This window comes from Pipra filicauda, unplaced genomic scaffold (genome assembly GCF_003945595.2).
Source record: "Pipra filicauda isolate LSUMZ 115617 unplaced genomic scaffold, ASM394559v2 scaffold8_size5757611_pilon, whole genome shotgun sequence".
Taxonomy (NCBI): Eukaryota; Metazoa; Chordata; class Aves; order Passeriformes; family Pipridae; genus Pipra; species Pipra filicauda.
Window position 1 is genome coordinate 4783318 of NW_024105087.1, and position 27182 is coordinate 4810499.

The 27182-nt window shown below is 44.1% G+C and overlaps 1 protein-coding gene across 4 annotated transcripts in view; it reads right to left on the bottom strand.

The window, feature by feature from the left end:
* ARHGAP24 (Rho GTPase activating protein 24) overlaps nt 1-27182 on the bottom strand; it is a 213911-nt gene that overhangs the window by 65803 nt on the left and 120926 nt on the right. Inside the window, exon 1 of one of the 4 annotated variants that reach the window (XM_027738517.2) lies at nt 18161-18179. The exons of 1 other annotated variant lie outside the window; for it this stretch is intronic. The gene's annotated coding sequence lies outside the window, so the exon portion shown is untranslated. Of the gene's footprint in view, nt 1-17465; nt 17525-17881; nt 17940-18160; nt 18180-27182 lie in introns of those variants that run through there. 2 more of the 4 variants (XM_027738518.2, XM_039391026.1) reach the window with 2 other exon arrangements.

A 27182-nucleotide genomic window follows, 5' to 3' on the forward strand; every position in this document is an offset into this window, starting at 1 on the left:
CCAGGTTGCTGAGCACCACTGGCATATTTTGATAAGAGAGCAGAAAGGCAGCCACTTCTTTTCCTGATTCCTTGCAGGGGAGCCAACCTCATGCTGGCACAGCCATAGCAACCCAGACAACAAGAGAGCATCAAGGCAGACGAAATCACAGAGACAGAAATGCAGTAACTACCCAAGTGAAGCTTTCTCATTAGTGATTGCCCTGGACCAGAACACAGCACCTGAGCCCCTTCCCCTAGAAACATTCTGGTAGAGGTGAGATCTGAATCAGGACTTTGTGCCTTGAGTACGTGCTATTTTTCATGTAACACCCAGTATAGGCTGTGTGCTGTGATCAGCACAGAGGAGAAGAGAATGTGGGACTTAACTCTCAGCTCTCAGAATGACGACGACTACCTCTGCATTGCTCTGGCCCACAGCTATGCCTTTTTGTAATGCACATGGGGAGCTCCCCTTTACAAGAGGCCTTTATAACTGGAAGGATAATAAAAGCCAGTTATGAGAAGGTGAAGACTAGCTGCTAGCAGATGCCAAATTGCTAATGGCCCTACAAAGAGGAAATCAGAGTCAGGGCTTAACCAACAAAAAGCCTCAATAGATGCCTTCAGGCCTGGCTCTCTGGGAGCCAATGGGAAGGGATGCACCAGAAGCAGCCACAGCTCTGTCTGAATGGCAGAAGCCTTTGCCTGGCAGCAGCACTGTCCAGCCAGCCTTGCACCCACCCAGATTCATTCCCTCTAGGGCTGCAAAGATTAAAAGAATACATCACATCTGTGTTGTTCCTTGAAACACTGCCACTTTATTTTCATCAAACTATTTCATCACCTGCTATTTCAGAAGAAGAGTCAAGAAACAAACTTCTGCTTACCTAAAAAAAAAACACAAACAACACAAACAAAACAAAAACAAACAAAACCCACACAAACAAACAAACAAAAAACCAACCAGAAAGAAAACAAAGGGCTCCATCCCAAGCAAAGCTCTCTGCTCTACTGATTACACTTAGCAGCATGACCAAGCCTTTTTCCCCATCCTCTCTCCAGCCAGGTATCAACAGCCCTGCCCCAGGCTCTGTGAATTAACCCTCCACAGGAACAATGTGACCTGTGACACACAATAGCATTGTTTTTATTCTTTTAAATGTGTTTGCAGTCCAGCCAGCAAAAATCAAGAGGCACGGGGATGTGAGTGGATGAGGGAGCGAGGCAGGAGGGTAAACAAAGTCATTGAGATTCCTGCAACACCCTGCCTAGAAAAGCAATATAAGGGGGAGACTTTAAGAGAGGACACGCTCTCTTGTCCCTCAGGCTGTGTCCCTCACACACACACACACATCTGCACGGCAAGGAGTGGAAGGGTGAAGGAAAACCTGGTTCAGACAGCTCCAGAAATCAGGTCAGCTTTTAAACTGAACCTGCTCTTAGCCGGTGAAGAGGCTGAGGGTGGGAAAGTCAGTATTTCCTTAGCTCACCCCACAGCTTGGAATCCAGTGTGCTCTGTGTCACTGGGCACTCTGAGGGATCTCTGCCTTTGTCACTGTTGTTTATGAAAATCTCTCTCAACAATACCTTTGATCCCCACATAAATCTTTTTTTTGTATATCCATCACAGGCTGTGGCCCAAAGGCAACAAACATTTTCATATCATCAGGTTTTTTCTGTCATGTGTGTAACTCAGTTAAAAAAGGAAAAGATGCATATGTGAGAATATTTTTCAGCACTTTACTGGAGACTGGGAAAGCAGTTATTTTCTTTAGCTGCTGCTGTTATAAATCAAAATGTGTAGATATGAAAATATTAAGATATTTATAGCTATGTGAATAAGCGAGGTTGTGGAGTGCTGGCCAAAGACAGCCAAACAGTCACTTCCCTGATGGAAAACGACTTTTGGCTTCCTTGGTATAACAAAACTGCAAATGCCCATTTCAGAGCAATAAAAATATACAGTAATGCAATATGAAAGCATTTACTTTCATTTGATGCTATATTTTAATAGCAATCTTGGTAATTTTGGAAGGTAAGGTTTTTTCAAAAGCTTCTCATTATTTGTTGAAAATCTACTCGTACTTTTTTATCTGACCCATTTGGTGAATTCAGATGAACTTCATGGATAGCTTCAGTCGTACAGGAATATCAAGCAAGCTTTCCAGCCCTCTCTTACTAGAGCACCCCAGCGTTGGTTAACACAAAATAACTTTTTCTGTCTTGGAAATTTGGTTTTGAATAAATGAAACGCTGCTTGCAGAGACTGTGAGGTCAGGGCAATGCACAAGCCTCTTCATGGCTGCAGGCAGCACCCATGGCCTAAGCACAGCTCCCTGAGGCACCAAGCACCGCCTCCAGCCACCATCTGTTCCGTTCCTCAGATCCTCTCTGCTCTCCTCCATGTTCACCTGTCTAGAGTAAAATGAGTGTAAACACTTAAACATTCATTATCACACTGATATCTCGTCCATGGGCACAGTGACTGCTGCCAAGTTGTTTTGATACCATGGCAACGCTCTACCTGGGACCCAGCTGCCAACCGTGGTGTTTTGCTTATTTTACGAGCAAGGTGACATTTTGTAATTCTAGTAACAAACCATTAAGATGGGCAATTAAATACACGATATGGGGAATTAAATATAAGGCACAAAGAGCAGCAGCAATTTCTCTGTTCTGCCACTGTACAGAACCAGACAGATGTGTTTGTGTTGTCTGGTTTAACAGAAGAATCCCAGCAGCAAGAAGGGCATGTGACTCCCTGGGCCAGCAGGTCCAGTCTGGGCTGAAGCCCATGAAATGGAGACCAGTTTCTTGACCTGTGTCAAGCAGCTGCCTGTCAGTATGGAAGCTGATCTGAATTCTCAATGTTTCCAAACAATGATTTAAAATCTTTTTGTTCATAAATGCAAACAAATGTTTCTGCCCTCCCAGCTTTGATCTCAGTGTATGCTCAATAGCCAAACTGAAAAGAAATGCATAATCACTGAAGTGAAAAGTAACAGCAAAGGACTGTTTAATATCCCAAACTAGAGTCCTCTGGTTGGAAGTCTTATAGCGGGATACTTCTGAGTTAGTGCCTCTCCACTATCTGATACCCAGTTGCACTCGCCTTTCAACCACGCAGTTTCCTTGCTACATGGAGGAAAAACATTTAGAAAACAAGTAAAGTATGTTCCGAGATGTGACCCACACTGTAATGCATTCGCTCCCTTGCATGCTGCCAGTCAGCAGTGTCAGCCCTTCACTTGGCTTCTGCCACAGAGCAACATTCCTGTGCAAAGACCTCTCCTTTTTTTGGGGGTACTCAGTGGGGCAGCCCTGTTTTGATCCCAACCTCTGGCACTTCCTGCCTTGTCCTGAGTCACCCCACCTGTAACACCGTTATCCCTGGTTTCCTTACGCTGGAGGAAGTACAAAGCGCATCTGATCCATGTGCTGAGTTAGTCTTAAAAAGTTATATGGAAAAGGCAGAAAAATTACAATCTGTCAACTCAGCAAACAGCAACATCATTCCCTTACTCTAACCTTTCCTTTGGTATCTCTTGCTAGCTGAGCTCCTGGGGCCAGCATGCCCATGCTGTGCATTTGAGAGGAATTTCCTGGAGGCCACCTTCAGCCACAAGAACCAAAACTGCAGCACATGGGCCCTCAATTCTGGCCTTCAGATCTGACCCCCAGAGTGAGCTAATGCAGGCAATCCAGAGCTCTCTTTCCCTTCTCTTTCCCCTCTGCTCTCCCCCATCATCCACACTTGCCTGCTTGAGGCACCTCTTGGCAGTAACAGCTTCTCCTGGTCTCATTTCTCCTCTCCCTCTCTTCCGCTCATTTCCCCACAGGAACCTAGTCCTCTTTTTCTCAGGAATGCTTCCATCACTCTCCACCACAAGAAGACTATGTCCTAGTCCACAGATGGTTTTTAACGTATTGCAAAATATTTACTTCCAACTAATTTACGCTTTGTTACTCTTGCAGTCTTCCACCTCTTGTCTTTTCCCAATTTTCTTCATCTGGGAATGGAAAGCCAAGACTATAAAACAAGCTTCCACAAGGAGAGGTGTTCTGTGAATTGCTCTTTTAGCAAGCAGGGAAAGGATTTAAAAGCCAAAAAAGAAACACAACAGTGATGACAGCCCTGACTGAAACCTGCCTGATTATTCCTGCCTGTATTTCAACATCCCCTCAGCCACAGCACATAATATAACCATTCTCTTCTGAGCAGACTCAGTCAACATTAATTAAAGGCACAGGCATTTTAACACAGCCACCAGGCTGCTTTCTCCATCTTCACAACAAAGGGATCACTTTCTTGCTCCTGCTCTTCCAAAATAATCTCCATCCCTGGGTAAATTTACATTTCAGGAGAAAGTGCAGAAGGTCTCCCAAGAACCTCATTAAAATGCTCCTTTCACTGACACAAGGCAGATGTTTTTATTTGCCAGAAACCAAATGGAGCCCCAAGCCAGGGGCAGATGTACACTCCAGTAAGGAGAGAGGTGACAGCCCGCACTGGCAGGCAGGTTTTGCCTTCTGCAATTTGCTTTTGCAAAAGGTTAATCCCTAACACGTTTCAAGGAGGCAAATGCCAACCTGCTGTACATGAGGCTGCATACAATGGAAAGATTTTACGGTCAAGGACAAAAAGGTCACGGACGCTCATCACGTTCACACTTCTCCTGGAAAGCCGTGCTGAACAGCAAGTTCCCGAATATGAGCCTCTGTTCACAGTGAAACCAACATGAACTAAGGACAAAAACCTGCAGGTGCTTGGAAAGGGGCAGAAAAGTACAATGTGCAGGTGCCATAAGGGACCTTGTTTGTCCCAGGCATCTCGAATGTTCCCTGTATTGTGCTAGCAAGCCGTGACACCACGACAATGAGCAATTACCATTAGATTTGGTAGACATGTGGTTTATATGATACTAAGGTTTGAAAGGCCTAATAAATAGAAAGAGAAGTGCATTGTTGTGAACAGTACAGCAAAGCATGGCGTTTCTTGCCTCCACCACCACGTGCATTCAAGTTGAGCCTCAAAACAGTTAGAAAATATTTTAGACCCCATCCTTGTGAGCTAAGCCTTGCAGCTGAACTACACCACACCATATAACAAAGAGCAGAAACCTGTGCTAACAAGGCATTCAAGTTATCTGTGCTTGAATGACTTCTACACACTTTGGGATCCTGCTTTCTCCAGAGGGACAGGCCTCAGCTGATCCAGATCCTCGTGTAACTAACCTCAATGTAGGTGCACCAAGAGTGCTAAGGAGAGGGCAGGTGTGAGACGCTACCGCCTTTTCCCTGCATGCACTGATATGAGCCCAGCCCCTGAACAGGAGACAACTCAAGCATGAGATACCAAAGGAGTTATCCAGGCAAGTCCCAGTACACTACTGTGCTGAGGGAGCTGACCCATGAACAAAAGTGCTTTCCTCGGCATCTGGGTTAGAAGCAAAGTCCTTTATGAACACAGTTGGCTGAATAAACTGAAGGAGTCAGTTCCAACTCGGCAGTAGCAAAAGAGCATGAAAAAAAACTTACATGCAGTGTAATACCAAAGCCAGCAGAAGGAAGACTGAAAATTGAGAGGGGAAAATGATAAGGAGTTTAATTATCAGAGCAAGGAGTATTTTCTATCCCGATCTAAAAAGTTACTACCAAACATCGAATGAGTACTACCTCTAATTCCATCCTGCCAGCAGCTTGTAAATTTTGCTGAGATGATACAAAATACCACATCTGCAATCTCTGCAAATTATTACCCTGTCGCATTTAGCTCTTGCCCAGCCTCCGGAGCTCTGCTTTTGGGCAACTCCTGCATCTGGGGCAACTGACCTCTCCTGACCTTTGGTACAGCCAGGTATGGAGGTGATACAGCTGTGGCCATTCCTTCCAGGTTATTCTCCCCTCCTTCCTCTCTAACAGCTCCCATCTCACCAGCTGCTCTATTCACATAAAAAGGTTGACAGCTGAAGTATAGCACTGGAAGGAAAAGGTGCCACAAATAAACCTTCCAATACTTCACAGGTCATCTGAAAATTGCCTCTGAGAGACAATCACAATAAATCCAAATTTCTTTCTTGAGTTACATTACCAGCTTTTTTTCCTCAGAGCTGTATAACAGAATACCCTGGAATACTAACAAACTTCAGGATGTTATTTCCCCTGTCTATTTACAAGAAAAACACTTTACCCTATATAATTCTTTTTCACTCCATTCAGTTCTAAATCTGAGCATCTCTATTTCTGCTGCATTAAAATCTCTCTCACAGCAGGCTTATGGTAAAAAAGTACTGATTTTTATGAAGTCTCTGACACAAGAACATGGTATTATATAAGAAGTATAAGACTAAAATTAATTTTGCTGTTTGCTGGTTTTTTCCTTAACATTACGATTCATTTTTGATGAGAAAAAACCACAAAACCAAACACACCCATAAATAAGCCTGCCTTGTTGTAGGACTTACTGAAATGATTCTCTCCAAGAAAGAAAAATAATTTCTACTTCTACTACCTAAAAATTGTGAAATTCCTAAACAAGACTTCTCTTCTGTCAGGAGCACTGGGAATTATTCATAGCACATGATGACATACAAGCAGCCTTTTCCAGAACAGACACAGTGGAAATCTCTCATCAGAAATCACTGCTCTGCCCTTCAGCTGGAGGTGCATTATAGCCACAGGTCCTATATGCTCATTCCAAGGAACTGACTGAAGTTAAAATTTCCACATTACAGATAACTTTCAGCAGATGCAAGCTCTTGCAAACAGAATCCAGTATATGCTGCAGAGATGTAAATGTCTTTACACGATTACAGATCGTAGTGCTTGCAAACATATTCAACCAGAAATACAACAAACTTCAACTGGTGATATTTACCCTGGGACAACTTGTAATTTTTGAAAAAGGGACTTTTGCACTTCACCACAAACACCATGTCCCTTTAGTCATTGTTGCTCCTTTTACTCGCCCAGTACAAAACCAAAGAGCACACAGGGTACCTCTGCTCCTTACAGCTGCTCCTTTCCAGTCCCAACTTCTTTTCCAGTTTTTCAGGATAGCACAGATACGCTGCTTTGTCCTGGCTCAGCCCCACCTTCAGCTGCTAACAGGCCATATCCGTGCAGCTCTCCACCACTGACTGGTCCAATGTATGTTTTATTCCCATTAGGGAAGCTCAGACTGCTGCCTAAACAGCCCTGGACAAAGATTACGCTGCCACAGCGGTTTCTACACGGAAGAGCTGTTCCTTGTTAATGCCTGTCCTGTCTGCAGCAGCATGAAGCTGCTCCACTTTACCTTGTGCCTTGAAGTGGGCAGGGGGAGTGAGATGGGGCTGCCTCCCAGTCAGCCAGCTGCGAGCCACTGGAGAAAAGGCTTTCCTTTGGGGATGCCGTTCAAGGTTTTTAAAAATCTCACTTCAGAAAACACAGCTTTGATTTGCCAGATGTAAAAGTGGCCTGCAAGAGGGGATGGCAGACTACTTAAATCCACGGTGTTATGCAGGTCCAGATATCCTTATTTCTTTTGTGGTATAAGAATACACGGCAACCATCTTCTCTAGATATTAAGTGCAAACAATGAATCCAAGCAGACTCTTTCAGTTTAGTCATGCAATTCAGATCACAGTGTGGTTTCAGCTGCACTAGGAGAATATTCTGAGTGTTCTGAATGCATGCAATGCACTCAGAATTAACCAAAATTCTGATCCAATACTTCAATAAGCTGGTAGGTGCTGAAGTAGAAAATAGCTACAAAACCCAAAGGAGTGTGTAAAAAAAAAAAAGTGATGAACAGTGTGGCAATGATTTTATCATAACTGAAGTTGATCCTACAGATTACAGAATAACAACATGCCTGTCATCTAGTTTTGCACTGGTTGGATCTCACTATTGATAATGCTCACATACCTACCACCAACAGGGTATTATTCAGTAAATTACCTTTTCTAGACTAAAGCTACATTTTTATCCTCAAGCCTGTCAGTTCTCCCCAAACTGAAAGCTAACAAAGAAAATTTTAAGCAGTGACATCTCAGCATTTCTTCTTCCAGTTCCAATAATTATTCATCTGTACAATCCTGCATTTTGTCTGCTTATGGCCAAGAAGCCCTTCCTGATCCAGATTGTCTTTGGCTGTTCAATGATGATTTTAGTGACATTAATTAGAGAAAAATGAAAAAAGTTATAAAAGGAAAGATTCTCTTCCCCATGTAGGTGCTCCACCACTGGGAATCCTACCATGAACTGTCTGAAGACAGGCTGTCAAAACTAAAGGTCAGGTCCACTCTGTCCTGACCTTGGTTCCTGGCTGTTTATGTGAACAGACTTTCATTATTTCATAATAAGATGCAAGAGAAACATTGGTACCATCTGCAACACGGCAGACACAACACAGGCATACAACAGGAAAAAGGGATAAGAAGCAAAAGAGTTTGTGGCGCTTTCCCCATCCTCCAAAGAAAACAAGTTTTTCCAAGCTGGAAGACTTCTAACACTGAAGTCCTTTGCCTGTATTAGCAATTTCTTGCTGTCACGATTAAGGAAATTTCAAACTTTCCAGTATTTTTAAAATATGCAGTACCTGGAACTGTATGACAAACACTTAGGCATCTAGCCTGCTAACAGTGAATTATTTCCTATTATTTCCACCCAATGAAGGCATAGCCAGGTATGAGGCCCCAGCTTGCAAATGCCTTATCCTGCTCCCTGGTCGCAGCAGGGCCCCCTTTTGGGTTTGCTGTGACCCAGAGGCTGAGCAGGGGCAGGCGCTGCACAGCCACACACAGCTCCCTGTCACAGGAGGAGAGGTGCCAACCTGCCATGCCAGGCTGCTGCCAGGCACCTGTGTCCTCAGAGAACGCCATGTCAGCACTCTGGAACGGGCATGGAACGTCAGTGTGGATTCATGAGCACAGCGCTGCTGCCTGTATCTGTTAGAAGGTGCATAAAAACTGTTATTACAGCTTTTAAACACTGAACTGCAACTTACCCAGAAGTACTGAGTATCCAAAACGCACACAACAATGAGCCCCTAAAATACACTGTGAAACAATCTTTTCTGTTTACAAATCATCTTTTAGATTTACAAATCAACAGATAACTATGGATGCACAATCTTACAGCAAGCAACAAATCACTTCGGTGTATCAGTTTAAGTGTCATTTCACCAACTAAATCACTCTCACATTCCAAATTTAAAAGCAACAGCCACAGGAGATAAGGCAGAGCGTCCTTAATGCAAAATCACCACACCGATTTCTTACACAGAAAAATACCTACCCAACCTATGTCCTGGTACCTGGGAATTGAGGCTGAAAGCTTCACCTGGCAGTACCTTCCCATGCCATAGGTAATATACTCCCCACTCAAGCCTCCCTTCAGTTCAGATGGCTTACTGGCATGGTCTGTTTGCTAATAAAGTGGTTCAGCATTTACATACCAGATGGTGGGCCTGCCCCTCTTTATTGTGTCTGGTTTAAAATGAGTATTACCAGCACCTGCTCTTGTTTTAATTTATTGTCTTAAGTCACCCCATGATCTATCAGAGTTCTTCTCTATCAGCCAATTCTATATCAACTCCCCAATTAAAGTCTCAAGGCAGGAATTCAAAGCAATTTTAAGATGATAACTGCTGTTTCAACAACTACCCTGTGGCAGCACAGTTCAAGGCCACAGGAATCTGTGGCTGTAATGTCTCCAGCCTTCCCTGCTTTAAACAAGCTTTCTTGGGGAGAAGTAGCTCTGCCCTCATGACAGGAACACACTTTTATTCCTGATCTGTTGAGCTGAAATAAACATCAGATGTATCTAAGCCTCCATTCTAGTGTCCCCGTAAAAAAAAAAAAAAAAAAGGTGATTTATTTTCTAGGAAAAAAAATATGTCAGCTGCAAATGTCAAAGCAATAATAAATCTAGAGTTAACTCCTCATCGATTCTCATTTCACCTAAATCAGCTCACCCAATTTGTTGTTGCATGACTGCACTTACTGTTATATCTATTTAACATGTGCCTGGTAAAAGAAAATGGTATAACCACTGCCAAGGGCTTCAGAAAATGAAGATTTTGCCTTCCTCGCCTCAGCTGCTCTCTGCTTCTTTACAGCTCTCACAGTTAAGAGCCTGCTTTGTACAAAGCCAGTAGTGCTTCAGCTCCCAGTGAAGTGTTTCAGAGCACCAGCAGCAAGGACTGTCTTCCCAGGGCACTTCTGCACTGTGACTCTCACATCAGTGCCAGCGCTTTCTTCCCTTTTCTCTCAACAACAAAGCAGCTTGTGCTATCCCCTCCTGCCCCAAACAGGGTGACCACATGCTGCATTCAGGACCTTCAAATGCGGAATAAAGCCTCAAAGTCCTTCCAACACTGTGATTAGAGTCATTCTACCTTCAGCAAAAGTAAACAACCAGGTACTCAAGGGTAAAAAAGAACTTCCAGGTGGTGTGGAGCACGGTTGAAGGGACAGACACAACTAACCGATTTTCACAGCTGTGGAAGGACAACATTGATGCTCCATTAAATGTCCTTCCTTGGCGGTCCTTAAAACTGGGCTGATATCACATATTGCTACCAATACATATGGTACTTTCTGCTCATGTTCTACGCGTTGCCATTTTTCTGACAAAGTAGTCAACAACAACGCAGCTGAAATCTCTTTTCCCTTTTACTCCGGACACAATGAACAACATCCTTGGATCAAAATGGTCTGGAAAGCCATCTTAACACTGCACATTGCCTCTTTCCAAAATCTCCAGTTACTGGGCTTAGCACCAGCAGCCTTGAAGCAGGATCTGTCCCCTCCCTGTGTGGCAGGACACCACACAGCAGCTATGCTGTGCCATCAGCACAGTCCACTCACCCTGGTCCCTGTTTTTCACCACGCACAAACAGCAACAGCCTGACAAGTGCATTAAAACTTTAAGCTATCCAAAGGCAGCCAGACGGAAACTTTGTGTACAGACCCCTCCAGGGGATTCTTCTTTGATTTAGCTTCCTAAAAATAGCTCTTCAGAGGGGATTGAGGCTTTCAGGGGTTGCTTATTGCTTTTTTGACCAGTTTTGAAAAGACTCCCTTCATCCATAGGCTTTTGTTGCTTTCAGCAACTCACAGGTCGAAAAGCAGAAGATGTACTGACAAAGGAAACCTGACCTACATCTTTGCCTCACTCTGCTAGGTTACATGGTTCTTGTGCATGCTTATGCAATAAAAAGAAATGGTGTACACCAAAGAGGGTTCAGGAATCACAGCCTCTGCTCCTGCCTCCTCAGTAGCTTTTCAGCCAGCACTAGTGAATTCCTTTAAAATTTCTCTACCACATTTTCCTCTTTCTGCAAAAAGCAATTAAGAATATTTACGGACCTCACAGGGGAGACATAGTACTTTCAGTTAATTAAAGCTTGCAAAGACTTTAAGAACACCCAGTGAAAGGCTTTATAGGAATGCAAAGTGCATCATAAACTCAGAAAACGACCCAGCAGAGACACAAAGTTCGTATCTGAAGTGAAGTGTGTCAAATAAAGATCCCGTTTAAAGAAAAAAAGTTGTAATTTAAATAGCTACAACATGCTTTCCCACTGTACCTTAACTGAGATTTTACAGGACTGTCATCAGGAAGGTAATACTTTCACATGCTACTTGGTGAACTGGAGGGAATCTATTTAAAGGCAATTTGCAATCAGCAATACCTGGCAGAAACTACTAACTATAAAAGTTGGTGTATTATTCGCTTTAAAAAGACAGAGTGAGGGCACACGCGAGCTCAAGCAAAAATGTCTCTCACTACTACTTATCACTAGCTTTAAGTTAAAGCCTCCTGCAAGTTTTGGTGTTAGAAAAAGAAATCAGCTCCTTTCAGTACAGAACCTGAAAGCTACAAGTGACTGGGTTCTCACAGGGTTGAAGGACAGGATCTCCAGAGCTGCAGGGAGTGAACAACAGGCAGACAGGGACAGGAGAAGATGTGTGCAAGGGCAGGGGACAGGCTGCTGCTTCTACCACAGCAAACTGCAGGGTTAGCTGTAGATTTTGCCCCCAGGGCGCTTCACACATAGCACTGTAAAGCAAGATACCATGCACCAGCTTAAAAATTTGCCAGCTGCTAGCTGGTCCAGCCAAGCATCACAAGTCAAGTCACGGATCAGGGCAAATACTTTGATCAGGGCAAATACTTTAGAGTCCTCGATGTAATGATTACATAGCAATGCCTGCACCATTTCACAAGTGCTCACTGCTGCCTCCGGACCCTTTTGGTAAGCAGAAAGATGCAAATGCAGTGGGGACCACAACCTGACCAGAGAGGGAGGGCTGGCAGGTGAGGGTGACCCTCCCAGGAGAGCCTGGGTACCTTATGCTTTGATCAGTAAACAACAGCCACGCGAGCACTTGTAGTCCTGCTTGAAAGCTGGCCTGGCAAGTACTTCTGACAGTTCATTTGGGTGCCCCTGAAGTTACCAGAAGTTTATGCAATTTGTCATCTTCTCTGCCCCAAATCCCCTAGCACCGTTTCTTTTCCCGAACAGTTCTCTCTGTACCACGTGTGAACCTCAGGGTGTTACGTCAGGTTTCCTAAGGTTGGAAGGAGTACAAGGAGTAGGGACAAAGCACTTACACAGCTGTTCATTCTGTTTTGCCTGGTGAACAACACACTGCTCAGGGTATTCAAAGCCCTTTATAAAGCAGATAGATGCCAGCAGTGACCTCACATCCTTTTAGGACCAGACAAATGACTGCTTAATGTAAGAACTTCCAAGATGAACAATCTCAGCATCTTCTTTCTATTGCTCTACTGCTTCCATTAGCTTCCTCTGTTCTTAGGCAATGGTCTACCCTTCACCTCTCCCAGCCACAAGACACAGGCTCTGATACCTATATCAGGGTACCCCCAGGGAAAGGCAAAGTGAGATGCATATTACCCATTATGCTGTGCCATCTTTTGGAAGGAGAAAAAAAGACAAAAATAAGCCCATGTTCATTTGTTCTCTTCATGATGTCAGTAAATGCGCCTGGTTGTCGTTCCAGATTCACTCCTGCCAGCAGTGGACACTGGACAATCCAGTGTGATCTGGGTAAGGTGTACAAGCTCACTTCTGCAGAAAGAGCATGTGAGGCACAGCTTAAGGTAGGCTGCAGAAAGGCAGACCATACTGTGAGTCAGCAGTGAGGTTGCTGGCACTAAGTCATCACCATTACCATGCTGTTTCTGAAAAAAACTTTCGGTTTGCTTAAATCTGGCCAACTGACCTTGTATCCCTTCAGCACCTCCTTCTAATGACTGTGAAACTTCCAGCCACAGCATTTCTGATTCACTCGTATGTGTCCAAAAATCCAATTTACAGGCTTTTGCCAATAGCAACCACGATGAAAAAGCTATTTGTGGATCTTAGAAAGACAAGATGATGTAGAAGAGGAAAATATAACAACCAAGGCATAATCCAATTCCACAAGAATGAATTCTACTTTAAAACCTCCTCAAATTAAGTTTAAATGAAAAAAAGTATTTCCTGAGAATACATTTCTTATTCAAAGCAGCCACAGCTCTCCTGATTCTAAGTGCCTAAATAAATATATTGCACATACCACATTTAATAAGGAGAGATGTTTCCATTTTATCTTTGACCATTTATTGCAGGCTCCAACTGCGTGGCCATCTCCCCCACATTTTAAGTCACTCTGGGCCTACATTTTACACCTTCAACCTACCACTTCATTAGTTTTCATGCTAGTAACAGATCTCCAAAGCCACTAAGCCTCCTTTTCTTCTATACTGAAACAAAGATCTCAATGGCAGGCCAGGGGACAACATGAATAAATGGTGCCAAAATATACTCTTTCCTCTGGTAACACAATACCATCCATCAGCTCCCTAAGTGGCACATGTTCAAAATCCACAGACAAGCATGGTGAATTTTTACTGTTAAAGAAAACATTTTGGGGTTTTGTTCACTTAATATGGGAAACCTAGTACTTCCTCATTACAAATCCAGCTTGTTTGCAATGGAGATATCCCATGGGGAGAATAAAGGGAACCAAATGAAGCCTGAAACAGAATGCAAACAAGGAAGCTGAATCAACTGCTGGATGTTGTTAGTTCTTCCATACATTTTCAGGATACATTCTTAGTACACAGATGAGTATTACCTGTATTTTCCTCATGGTAATGGTTCAAAGCTTCATCAGGGGAGAATTAGACTGGACATCAGGAAGCATTTCTTTACAGAGAGGGTGATCAAACACCAGAACAGGCTTTCTTCCTAGAGACGTGGTTGATGCCCCAAGACTGATGCATTTGGAGAGTGTCCTTAATAATACACTTTAACTTTTGGTCAGCCCTGAAATGGTCAGGCAGTTGGATTAAATGAGCATTGTAGGTCTCTTCCAAGCGAAATATTCTATTTTTGCTCAAGCCCGTCCCATCTCCAAGGATATGATACTTATTTTTAACAAACAATCTTTGCAGCTTCTTGCTGCTTCACTTTTATTTCTGGCTAAGTGTGAAATGTCAATTCAGGTATTCATTGACATCCTTCCCATCCACAGAAACTGGACTTTTTTGGTTTTGTGTACAACTGAGGCCACCTCTTTACCCTGTTGCCAAAAAATACAGATCTTTCACTGACAGTAAAAGTCATGCCGTGTTTTCTGAAGTGCCATTGCCACAGCTGGGGTCAGGTTTTCATAAGGAATTCAGAATCTACCTGCATGCCTGGAAAAGGGGAAGGTTCTGAGAAGCATCATAGACAGAGCAGCTCTTGTGACAACCTGAATGACCCCAATATGCTCCAGGTTGTTTTCAAAGTCTGACACTTACTTTCATCATTAAATCAAAACCCGCATTATTCACAAAAAATCTGTTCCCAAGAGCAGGCTATAATTGCTGCCCTACCAGCAGGAATGAACACTGAGAACTTGCAATTTTTTACATGCACTGTATTAATGTGCTTCATGACTATGTGTTGGAAGAAGAGGGACCTGCAGTTTGTGGATAATGTTCAGGTTAAGTACTTCAGTAATCTGCTACCATCTGACAATCGCAGACAGAAAAGTCAATGACTTCATTTAATGATTAGAATGAGTTTGGTTTTGTATCAGACTTGGCTTAAAATGGATGAGCTGGATTCATTAGAAAATGAAGTTTAATTAATAAGCCAATTCTACTTGAATTAGCTAATGAAGATCAGGGAAAAGAAAACCACCAAAAAAACCCCCAGAAAGCAGTTTTAAAACAGATTACGTAACTGATTTACAACTCTGCATTTACAGGACATGAGAATGAATGTGACAACTGCTCATTTTCACCGGTAGTTCAGAAACCAGTGTTTCTTTGAATAGACATTTAAATGACAACATCAGCCTGGACTTCACAGTTTGACTTTGAGCTGCATTGTTTGGATTTATAGCCCACAAGAGATATCAGGTGCACTGCTTATGTGCAATCCATCACTTCCCAACTGGAACAATAAAGCCAGAAAGATACTTCACCTCCTTTAAATGAGATTTCTGCCCCATGTCAGAGCTTGCACAGACACTAAAGTACAAGCATAACCCCATTTAGGAGAGTGAAGCCCAGTGGTAGCAGCAGGTCATACTGCAGAGAAGAGGAAAGGAGCTCTACAACATCCATGAGCAGCTCCAGAACTGGGGGGCTAGAACACAACGCTGCAGTACCACCTTCTCCAGCTATGCTCAAGGCATGACAGATGACCAGCACAGCATCTCACCCACTGACCTAATTAAAAGGCTTAAGGGTCTGGGGGAAGAGAAAAAAGGGATTTTATACCCAAATATTGTGTAAGCACATGCTCACTTCATAACAGTTCTCAGGGGAGCATTACAACTACCTTCCTCTTCCCTCTCATATTCAGACTACCTAAAACCAACTCAAATGCTGCCTATTTTGAGCTGTCTTCAAGCAGAGTAGTGAAAAATGTCTGTAGGTAGTTGAGAAGAACTGTAGGATCTCAGAGGTAATGGAATTTGTCTTTTGCTTTGAGGGCTACGTGTCTTTCCAGTACAGAGGTACAAGAATATAAAAATGAAATTATGCAGTTAGTCACACAGACTGTCCTCTGTGCCAGGCTAATTCCAGCACATACCAGCTGTGACCTGTACTGCTTTACCTGAAAGGTATCAAGACTGTAATGTGCACAAGTATCCTCTGCACAAACAAAAACACAGTGCTACAACATACCAGTGAGTATTTATAGAAATGGTTTGTGTGGTACTTGCCCATGAAACGCTCAGGATGAACTGGATGGGAAGATGCAACACTGATTAAGAAACATCCAGGAAACCTTTCCAGCTGTTTAGTAAAGTTTGTGCATTTAGTCACCATAAGTAGACACACAGCTTTCATCTACGATGATATGTACAGCATCTCCCAAAGGAGTGCTATGTGCCATAGCTCTAAAACATTTGTCATTGAAGTTTTAATAAAATCTCATCCACTTCTACACTTTCCCAGAAGAAAAGTCAACTAATATATCTTAACTAGTGCTGAAACTGGCAACTCAGCAATCAGTGTTGAAGACTGTTTCTGGAGAATAAAAATCTGGATTGGCCAGAATCAGTGAGAACAAAAGAGGGTATTTGATTCTTTTTTAAACAAGCCCCAAAACTTAACTATCTCATCTCACATGAACATGACTGATTATCAGCTAATTATGTGAACCCAGTTCATGCAAACATAAGCCAACACATGTTACAACTACTTTGCTTGCACCATCTGCACTGTTAATGTACAAACACACACATCCAGCAGGAGCACATGGAAAACCCCATTATGAATCTGCCACTTCACCTGTCTTCTCAAACGCACCTTAAGCACAGTTGAGGCAGAGAACACGACCACAGACAGCAGCAAAGAGCAGAGTTTGGTAATACCCATTTCTAGTACACTGAGGAGGCTGTAGGAGCTCAGCTTGCTGGAAGCTGGGCAGGATCTTTAAGCATAGAGTTCATGGGAATTCAGCAGTTCCCCTTCCTTGTATTCTACCAAGTAACTCAAGGGAGCCAACACGTCATGCTATTTTAAGATAATGGTATCATTAAGGGTGAAACATAAGTAGTTATTTTAAAACACAGCAACGCAGTTAAACTGCATCAAGGCTCACTCCGGAGTCTGAGTCTGACTCTGAAGCAAGGAATTCTTAAAACAAAAGGGAGCAAACGCAAGTCAGCAGAGCGCTGCCCTGCTCCCCAAGGCACTGCACACACGCTCAACTTTCCTTGCCCAAAGCCCAGCTGCTGCTCCAGCACCCTGCGAACGCGAGGAGCTCCCGTGTCCGCAGCAGGCCGGGATCCTCGTCCCTACAACAAAGCACGCCGCAAGAGGCTGTGACACAGCCCCGGCGCTTTGAACCGGCCGGGAGGCGGCCGGGATGCTGCCTGGGATCCGGCCGCTCGTCCCCTCCGGCGGCGGCGGCACCGGCACCGCAAGCGCTGCCGGTCCCTCCGGGAAGCGAACGCTCCGGAGCCTCGTCCCCACGCTCACCTGGCACCGGGACCGGCACGGGGACCGGCACAGGCCGGCGGCGGAGCCCGCGCCGCCGGGACGGCCCGGGGGAGCCGCAGGAGGAGCCGGAGCCCGGCGCGCCCTGCCCGCCCCGCTGGCCGCTGTCCCGCCCGTGACTCCACCGCCCTGGAATGGCGACCACCGCGCCCGGGGCGGGGGGGAAAGGGGAAAGCGCAGGAGCGGACCCCGAACCTCCCGGGACCGGCTCCCCGCGCCTCGGACCGAGCTGCGGGAAGCGGCGGGGTCGGCAGGGCCGGGGGGGCCGCGGCGGCGGGGCCGGGCGGGGCCGCCCGCACTCGGACACAGCCCCAGCCCTCCGCCCGCGCCGCCCGACCCCCGGCCCGGCGCTGCCCTGCGCTGGGAAATGCGCTGAGGACTCGCTACAGGCTACTCACCCCGGCACTGCCGAGCAGAATGCCTTCGCTCGGGAAAACTTATCTCTGTTTCGCCACTGCCATTTGCCAACTTGCCTTAAAGATCCTGTAAAATCCCAGAAAAGGCTAGGAAACGAGGAGAGACGATTTAAAAGCTGACGGTCAGGACAGGAATTTGTGGAATGAAATCTTTAAGGGCAGGAGGAGATAGAGCCAGCCAGCTAACGCTTTCGTGCCCTGGCTCTGACCAGCAGATCCATTTCGTGGGCAGATCAAGGCTTACGAGATGATTTAAAATACCTGCTTGCGATGTGTGCTTCTCTGCATCGGCCGGAGTCCTTGGCGTAGCTCCCGCGCTGCTGTGTCTCGTCCTTCTGCCTTTTCCAGCAGACCCCTCACGATCACAGTGTCACAGTTCCCCAGGCCTTACAATCAAGCAGTTTGTTGTAAGAGAACTAAAAATAGCACTGAATTTTTCACTGAAGCACTTGCTTGAGTGAAGATAGTGCCAGCCAGCCCATGAGTTAGTGAGTGGTACAGACCTTTAACACAACCTAGACCCTCCTGGAAATAAGGCCATTGACTTTCTTCAAAAGATGTTTTTTCTTTTCTTTTTTTTTTTTTTTTTCCGAAAGACAGCACAAAATAAATCCTCTTTCTGACCACTAAAAGACAAACTGAGTGGAGTTGTTTTAAGAATATCCTCGGGGAAAGACTGAGTCACTTAAGCTGCTTTTATGATAAAAGATCCCTGGAGGAAGTATATCTCCTTAGTCTCTGAGCTGTTCAGAAATCCGTATGTCCCGCTGCAAATCAAAGTTTCACACTGTTGGGTTTTTTGGCTTTGTGTTGTTTGTTTTTAATAATATGAACACCTGCTTCCACTGTGGAGTTAGTGCTGGCGTGGGAAACAGAGCAGGATTTCATCCTAACACCTCAAGAGGATGATTAACAGAACCGTCTGTCCTGCAGGGCGGTTAATAAGGTCTGCAGAAAAGTGTACAAAATGGACCTATGTATGAAAGTTCATGGCACAGATTGACAAGTCCAGAAAAAGAAACCCTCAGGAGAAATTATTTTTTGCAAAGTTTTTCATTACAGTGGCCTGAAAACAATCACTGAAGACCAAAGTTGCAAAATATGTCATTCAAGACAAAGATGCCAGCACTGCTGCCAATATCCAAGCTGGGATGCCAGATGCAGATTTAGATGTGAGACTTCCAGTCAGTGGACATCAGACTCAGACACATTCACACTGGGGTGCACAAAAAAATGTGAAGATGCAGATGATGGCTGGCAGCAGCCACTTGTGGCCTTCTACAAGTGACAATGATTCTCCCGGTAGTTGCTTCAGCTGTGAAGGATGTCTGACAGCAAGCCAGGATGTCTGAGAGTTAAGCCTTACTACCACCAGTAGACATTACTCAGGAAAAGCATCTAAAAATCCAGATTCTATCACATAATATACACCAATGAGCAGATGCCATCTATGACTTTAGTCTATGCTACACTAAGTTACTACATGACTATACTTAGTGACATCCATAAACACACAGAGAGAAAAAGAAATCTATAGATACATATACTTTAAAGGAAAATTTTAGGATGAAAGTAAAGCTGGAGAGTTACTGAGAATATCAGAGGAGAGACATTGGTTTTTCTTCTGCTGATTTTTGTGGGAAGAAGCTGAAAGCGACAAGACTGGCTGTTAATGTAAAATTGTCTCCCACATTTTTGCTTCCCCTCATACATCTTTGAGCCTTGCTTCGATTTTATTTGTTTTTCAGGAGAACTGCAATATTTTTGCCCTTGTGAAAGGGCTAGCAAATTTCCTTCTGCTCCTTTCTATTGCTGACAAAACATGCTGCAAGGCATCCTATAACATCTACATAGCAGCAGAGGTAGCCACAAACATAACAGCATCTTCATTCCTGCTCCACTCCCCAGCTATTATTTATAAAGAGCATTAACGGAGCACAAAGTTCTCACTAATTTAGTCTCACTTCACCATCTGTTACTTCCCATGAGTTGATCCTAACGAGAAACTACTTCAAAACACATTTTGAGGACCAGCTGCACCCAGTGAAGTCACCATAGGAGTGCAATATTCCCCTCCTAATACATCATATTCCAACACTACACAGCAGCTCCTTCCCGCTGTTAATATGAAGGCAGCCCTGGGTCACAGACTCTTGCAGTTATGTCAAGCAAGTATCACATTCAGCACTGTTTTTCTCAATAATTCACAATTCTACACAGTCAGAAAGACAATGAGAAAGCTACAGACATCACCTGTCCCCCAGGTCTGAGCAGCCTGCTTTCTGCAGCTGCTTCTCCTCTACTGGGTTCATAGAGTGATGATAGAAATTGGAATCTTCCCACGAGTAACTTGTGACCATTACCTTTTCCACGCAACTCCTTATAAAAAGGGAGTCTGCGTCTTTGTAGCCAGCCTTTAAATACTGGAAAATGGTGATATAAGGCCTCGCCTAAGCCTCCTTTTCTCAAGGCTGAACAAGGTTCTCTCAGCCTTTCCTCATATGGCAGTCTTCCCAGACCTTTGATCATTTTTCTGGCCCTTCCCTGGACCCCTTCCAGCCTGTCCACATCTTTTTTGTACAGCAGAGACCAAAACTGAACACAGTATTCCAAGTGTGGCCTGACAAGCACGGAGTAGAAGGGGATAATGATTCCTTATCCCTGCTGGTGATGCCCTTGTTGGTGCATCCCACCATCCTGCTGGCTCCCTTTGCCACAGCAGCCAGCATTTGCTCATATTGAGCTTACTGTCTACAAGGACCCCCAGGTCCCTTTCCACAGATCTGCTCCCAGCTAGACACATCACAGCCTGTGCTGCTGTTCCAGATTGTTTTCCAAAGTGCAAGACCTTACACTTGTCCTTGTTGAACTTCATAAGGTTCTTGTTAGCTCGCTCTTCCAGACTATCCAGGTCTTCCTGCAGGCTCTTGCTTCTGAAGTGTCCACTTCTTCACTCAGTTTGGTATCACTGGCAAACTTCATCAGGGTGCACTTGGTCCCATCATCCACATCACTTGTGAAGATATTAAACAGTGCTGGGCCCAATATCAATCCTCAAGGGAGCCCACTTGTGACAGGTCAGAAAAGAAACTATTTACCAGCACCCTCTGGGTGCTGCCTGCCAGACAGCTTCCACCCACCACCATCAATCACTTGTCTAGACCATAACACCTACCTTGGTCCAGAAGGAAGCTGTGGGAAACACTATCCAAAGCCCTGGAGAAATCCAGGTAGACACTGTGCACCTCTCACCCCACTTGGACCAAACAGGTTCCTTTGCCATAGAAGGTGATCAGGTTTGCCAAGCAGGATTTGCCCTTGTTGAATCCATGCTGGCTTTTCCCAATCACGTGATTCATTTTTCTTGTGACAGCCCCCAGGAGGGTTCATTCTGTAACTTTCCCAGGAACTGGGAAATTACTGGGAATTACTGATGGAGCTGAAAGTTCCTGGGTTCTCCTCTAAGCCCTTCTTGTAGGTGGGGTTGACATTAGCCTTTTTCTAGCTTTCTCGGATGTTCCCCAATCTGCACGATTTCCCAAAGACAGCAGCCTCACAACAACGTCATTCAGCTCTCTTGGCACCCTTGGACGGATATTGTCAGGGCCCATCTATGGGCAGGGGTGAAGCTCCTGTAACAGTTCACACACCAACTCTTCCTCCGCTGACACTGGTGGGTCTGTGTTTGTGCCAACCTGGATTGTTATTCCCAAAGCCTGGGGCCCAGCAGTGCTGGTAAGATGGAGGTGAAGAGGTGTTGAGAACTTTTCAGTGGTTTTGGGGACTAATTCACCTCTCCTGTTTAGCAGCAAGCCAGTGATGTCAGTATTCAACAGTCAGACACTCTCAAAAGAGTCAGATGTTGGCTGACAGTATGCAGGGAAAGAGGAGTGGAAATACTGGACCACAGTTGCCAAGATTTAGAGTTCACTACTGAACTCACAATGAATTGCTACTGCCACGCCCTGCAGACAGCTGAACCACATCACAGCAAGTATGCATCATTTGTCATTTGAGTTGCTGATGTTAAACCTCTGTTCTCCTGAGAAAATTCCTTCTGAACATCCACCTAAATCCCTCAGAGTATGGTGGTCCCATACAGTAGTGGGAGACACTACAAGATGAATTTGGTTGGAAGCCAGCCCATAAGACTGTTTTGGTCAAAAGCATATGAGCAAGAACAACCGCCAGCTCCTGGGCCCAAGAATGCCCTGTAAAACAGTGGTCATTTTTTAACTGAGACAAAACCTCCAGAGCTTTGTGCTGTAGGATTCCTCCTTACAAGTCAGGGTTAGCCTGAATCCTCTCTGTTACTGTACCTAAGTTAATCACTCGTGAGAAATGTAAAGCATGGTACAGAACATAATTCCATATTCTGAAGGACTGGTTGGGTATCTCAAAAAAAAAAAAAAAAAAAAACAACAAATGCAAAACTAATGCTTAAAACCTAGTCAGTGTCCAAGCCACAACCTTGAGTCTTCACACTGTGTAAAGGCAAAAGAGTGAGTTACACTTAGGCTACCTTAGCCTTTTTGGAGGGCAGGCCTTTTTAAAAATAGTTTCTAAAGCACTGGAGTTATGGCTTCTGATCAAGCACAGCAATTCAAGATCATAAACACCATTTCTGTGTGTGAAAGGTGAGTTACACTTTTCACCTAAACAAGTCAATAGCCTCACAAGGTGCACTACATCGAAGATAAGGCGCTCAATTTCTGAATTCCCTCAGTAAAAAGTAGGCTATAAATAGCCTCCTACCTTTCCTGCAGTTCATAGAAAAGGCAAGAAATCTCTCTCTGTTCCCTTTGTTTTCTCCCACTTCTGCTCTCTGTTGCACCAAGGAATATTCAGAGGGATGTTTTGTAAACAGCACGTGTTTCAGTGACTGCCTCAGCACTGGCCACAGCACTGTGGGGCCGCGTTCCTGAAGTTTTTGGACATCAGTTGATACCAGGACTGCCTGGGCAGGGAGCAGCTGTGTGTGTAGGTGGGCAGGGAACAAGGGGAGGAACAGCAAGATGGGAAACTTAGCAACTTTGCTGCCTGCAGATGTCATGATCCTGACCGCAGCTCCCTCATCCAGACTGTTCAACAAGTTTTCCTTTCCCGCCAGCTGGCAGAGATGAGGGAAACTGCTTTGCCAGACATTTTGCTTTTTTCCCTAGTACCATCACCAGCAATAAATTATATTTCTGAACTGATGAAACCAACTGCTTAGTAATTTCTGCTCTGCCTCTTAAGATCCGGGGTCTGCCACTTAAAGCATTTGCTTCACATCCCAATGAAAAGATCCCTCATTACTGGAGAGACTGTAACTGAGCTCACTGGGATAATTTTTAATCCTTCATATGACTTCAGAACACAATTTTTTTTTTTCATAATGCATGCTTAAATGGAATTTGAGCCTCTTCTTCCCTTCAGTTTTAGTAGTTTAAGGCAGGAATGTTTTCAGAGGTGCCAGCTGGGCTACACCCATATAAAATGGGAGCAACACCCAGAAATGTGAATTAAGGATCATATGCTAACATAAATTTAACTTTCAAGCGCATCCCCTGTGTTTTATGACATATGTTTAGTAATACAATCACATATATATTAAAGAATGAGGTATGAAGGAAGACAGCTATGCAGTGTAGGTACTCACAGAACACTCTGAGGGGAATCTCTGAAGTACCCATTAATCCCCAACTGCTTAGGGAATTTAGTGTGACAAGGACACTTTGGGTTCTTTGTTAAAAGCTCCTAGAAAACATGGGGATGTCCAGATTTGGATCTGCTCACCACATCATCAACAAGTCTCTTATTGTCAATAAGATAATCTCTATTGAAAGTAAAGCTGTCAGCTTGTTCCTCAAAATTACTAGAAGCAGCATTACAATGATGAGCATTATTAGACATTCCGATGAGAAGCTGAACTGTTCTTTCAGTTACTCTGCTGGATAAAATTGCTATACACATTTCATGGACAGGTGAAAAGTCAGCCACATGCACAACCATATCTGCAAAGAGGACATTACAACCACAGAAATGAGAATGAGGCACAGAAATTATTTCCTATGGGATACAGATGCAGCATCTGGTTTTGCATATTTTAGCAGGAATAAATCTTCCAGAGTGCTTTCCTCCATTTCCTTCCAACTTCACTGCAGTCCCAATCCAGTTCAGCTGATACGTAAGAAATTAGTCCTTCTCTGCATGTTTGTGCATTTGGGGTTTGAATTGGTTATATTCATACAGCCCTCAGGGATGCCCAAATAACTCTGAACATGACATGCCGAGATCTTCTCATAGAAGCTTCTGTCAGCTGTGCCATGGAAGAGGCTCTTGGCTGCATACTATATAACTTGCCCAACTACATTTTTTGGCTGCTGTTCTGCCTTGCAGCTAAGATAAACTCTCTCCAAGAGCTAGGTTACAAGAAAAAATTGTCAAAATATGTTACTTTCCAAAGAGCTTACTCCTAAAGAGAATGGGAAATATGAGAAATGTTATAGCAGGTCTGGAAGAAAACATGAGGGAAAAAAATATGGTGAGGCTGTACTCTGTAAGGACAACATATTTTCTGTCTTCCTCTTACATCTGTTTGTTGCATTTGAAATGAACAGGTTCATAAACACAGATGTATACACAAATTGCCCTTCAGACATTATCTCCCTTTCAGTTTTGATGCTGGGAAAGTATGGTGTTTGTGTGATGCATCTGTCTACTTGACATAAGCAAACACCAGCTGTTATTTCCTTGGTTTACAAAAAAAGAGGAATAAATAAAAATCTATTAATTAAATGGGGAATTCGGAAAGCTCAGATGTGGATTCAAAACTTTATTACACAATCATGTAAACTTTGAGTCAAGAAGTGCTCACGAAACAAGATGGGTACTCCAGTATATCTCTTTTTATCTAATCTAAACCTACCCTCTTTCAGTTTTAATCCACTCCCCTTTGTCCTGTCACTACATGCTCTTGTGGATAGTCTCTCTCCATCTTTCTTGTAGGCTCCCTTCAGGTACGAGAAGGCCACAATTAGGTCACCCTGAAGCCTTCTCTTTTTCAGGCTGAACAAACCCAATTCACTCAGCCTTTCCTCATAGGAGAGATGCTCCATCCCTCTAATCGACTTGGGGTCCTCTGGATTTGCTCCAACAGGTCACTGTCCTTCCTGAGGGGACCCCAGAGCTGAGTATTAAATGAGGCAACAGTGAAATATCTAAAAAACACCTGAGAGAGGCAGCTCCAGGAGCAGAAATGTAGTGTTATTTGTTCCCTAGCTGTTGCCACTACACAATCCATCACTAACTAAACTAAAAATAACAAATAATAATTGCCCAGGGTAGAGGTGTCCTCAGCAGACACCTCCTGTTCTGTTGGGGGATAGCCCTGATTTTATTTCCAATTTGGCTTGCTCAGGTGCAGTATGGAGTGGGTATCTCTGAGGAATCCTGGAATTTACCACTCCAAAGAGCCTCCTACCTGAACAGCCCATTTTTGCTGGCTGTTGGACCTGAGCTGTCACACTGCATAGCTTTTAACAGCTACTAAAAAACTCCTTATTTCTTTGTCAGTCCAGGCTAGAGAAGAAAGAAGTTATGAGTATCTTCCAAAGGGCAGGATCAAACAGTGCTGAGAGCAGAGCCCTGTCAGAAAACATCTAGGCTTGCTGCCAGCACTTCATGAAGGATCTATTTTACACCCAAACAGAGGCTTGGGGATAGATTCACAGCTCCAGTGATATTTATGGGTTTTTTACTTTGACAGGGCTCATTAGAGCCTTCCCTCATGCTGTGCTTCCCTGACCTGTGCGGCAGGTTCACTGCAACCCTGACGCCTGTGGACAGGAACACAAGGTGCAGCTTCTCTTCCTCCTTTGGAAAACAAGAATGTGACTTTTTATACTGCCATCGCCACCCCTGAACCAATCCAATATAGTTCCAAGCTCAGCATGGTCTTACACTGTTTAGATAACCTTTTCCTGTACTTCCCTCAACTGCACACTTCTCAAAGGAGATAAAGCACAATTGCTTCTCCCTTTACAAACATGTAATCCTTACGGAGCACCAAGAAGTTAAACACCCTGAAGTCTGCTATATCCTAGGTGCATCTGTGTCTACTACAAGCACGCTGGGAACTTTGTGAAACTAAGCAAAATCAGCCCCAACTCTGTAAGGCAGGATCCTTCTCTCCAGGTGAGACACACACAGACAAGCCACAAGTACAAGCACCCACAAAGCCTTGGCTCAGGTATTCTATATGTATCCATATACTATACACTATCACACCAGGAGACAGAACTATTTAATAACATTTGGAAGCAGCCAGTACTATTTACTGAAGGATAAATAATCAGAATGTTTCCAACCAGTACAGCTGTACAGCAAGGGGTAACCTACAGACACAGTATGATGCACAGGATATGTCATGTCCTGCAAAAATCCTTTAAATAATTTCAAGTGGAGTAAGAATACTTCAAAAGCATACAGGGATTTGTCATTAATATGACAAATGCAGCATGTTCTAAACTGCAGATGTGCATTCACTATCAGAAGCATAAATTTCCCTTATTTTGTCTATTCTTCTCCCCTTTTCTTAGCTTTATACTTACATCTGGTAGCACACGACTTCTTCATTTGATGCTCATACTGCTTTCTTTTTAAAGCCTGTCCAGATAAAATGTGTACACAGGCATGGCATTACAGCCAGACTAACAGCACTTACAAAAACCCCAGTGTCCTTCCAGGTACTAGATGAGCTACAATCTGGCATCATCAGGATTTCCAAACACACTTGTCCTAACTGACATCCTTCCTTCAAACAAACTGAAACAGCTCAACAAATTTTTGTGGTTACAGTGATTACACAAAAACAGAGACGAAAAACAGTGCAAGTCGTGGGCATTTGCAGGAAACTTGCTACCACTTGGATAAAAGGGGCCTAGCTGGTCAAAGACAGCCTTGTTCCTAAACCTTGTACTCTAAAAAAAAGGGTCACATAAAAACTAAAGTAAGAGTTATCAATTTTTCCAAGTGTCATTATCAGGGGAGAGAAAGAGTCTGAAATCTACCCAGGCCACTGGATTTTATCCAGAGCCTCCCATGCAGTTGGTCAGACCTTTTCAGACATTTAAATTTCTTCAAGTCCTGACAAATCCTTTCCTTTAGGTTCCTGCAGCTGAAAAGGCAGGAAGCAGGCAGCACTTTGCAATGTACCTTTTAGCATCAGCTCATATATTGCAGCAGAAAGAAGATGGTCTCACTCAGAGACAGAAATGTTGGCAGACAGGTAAGTATTAGC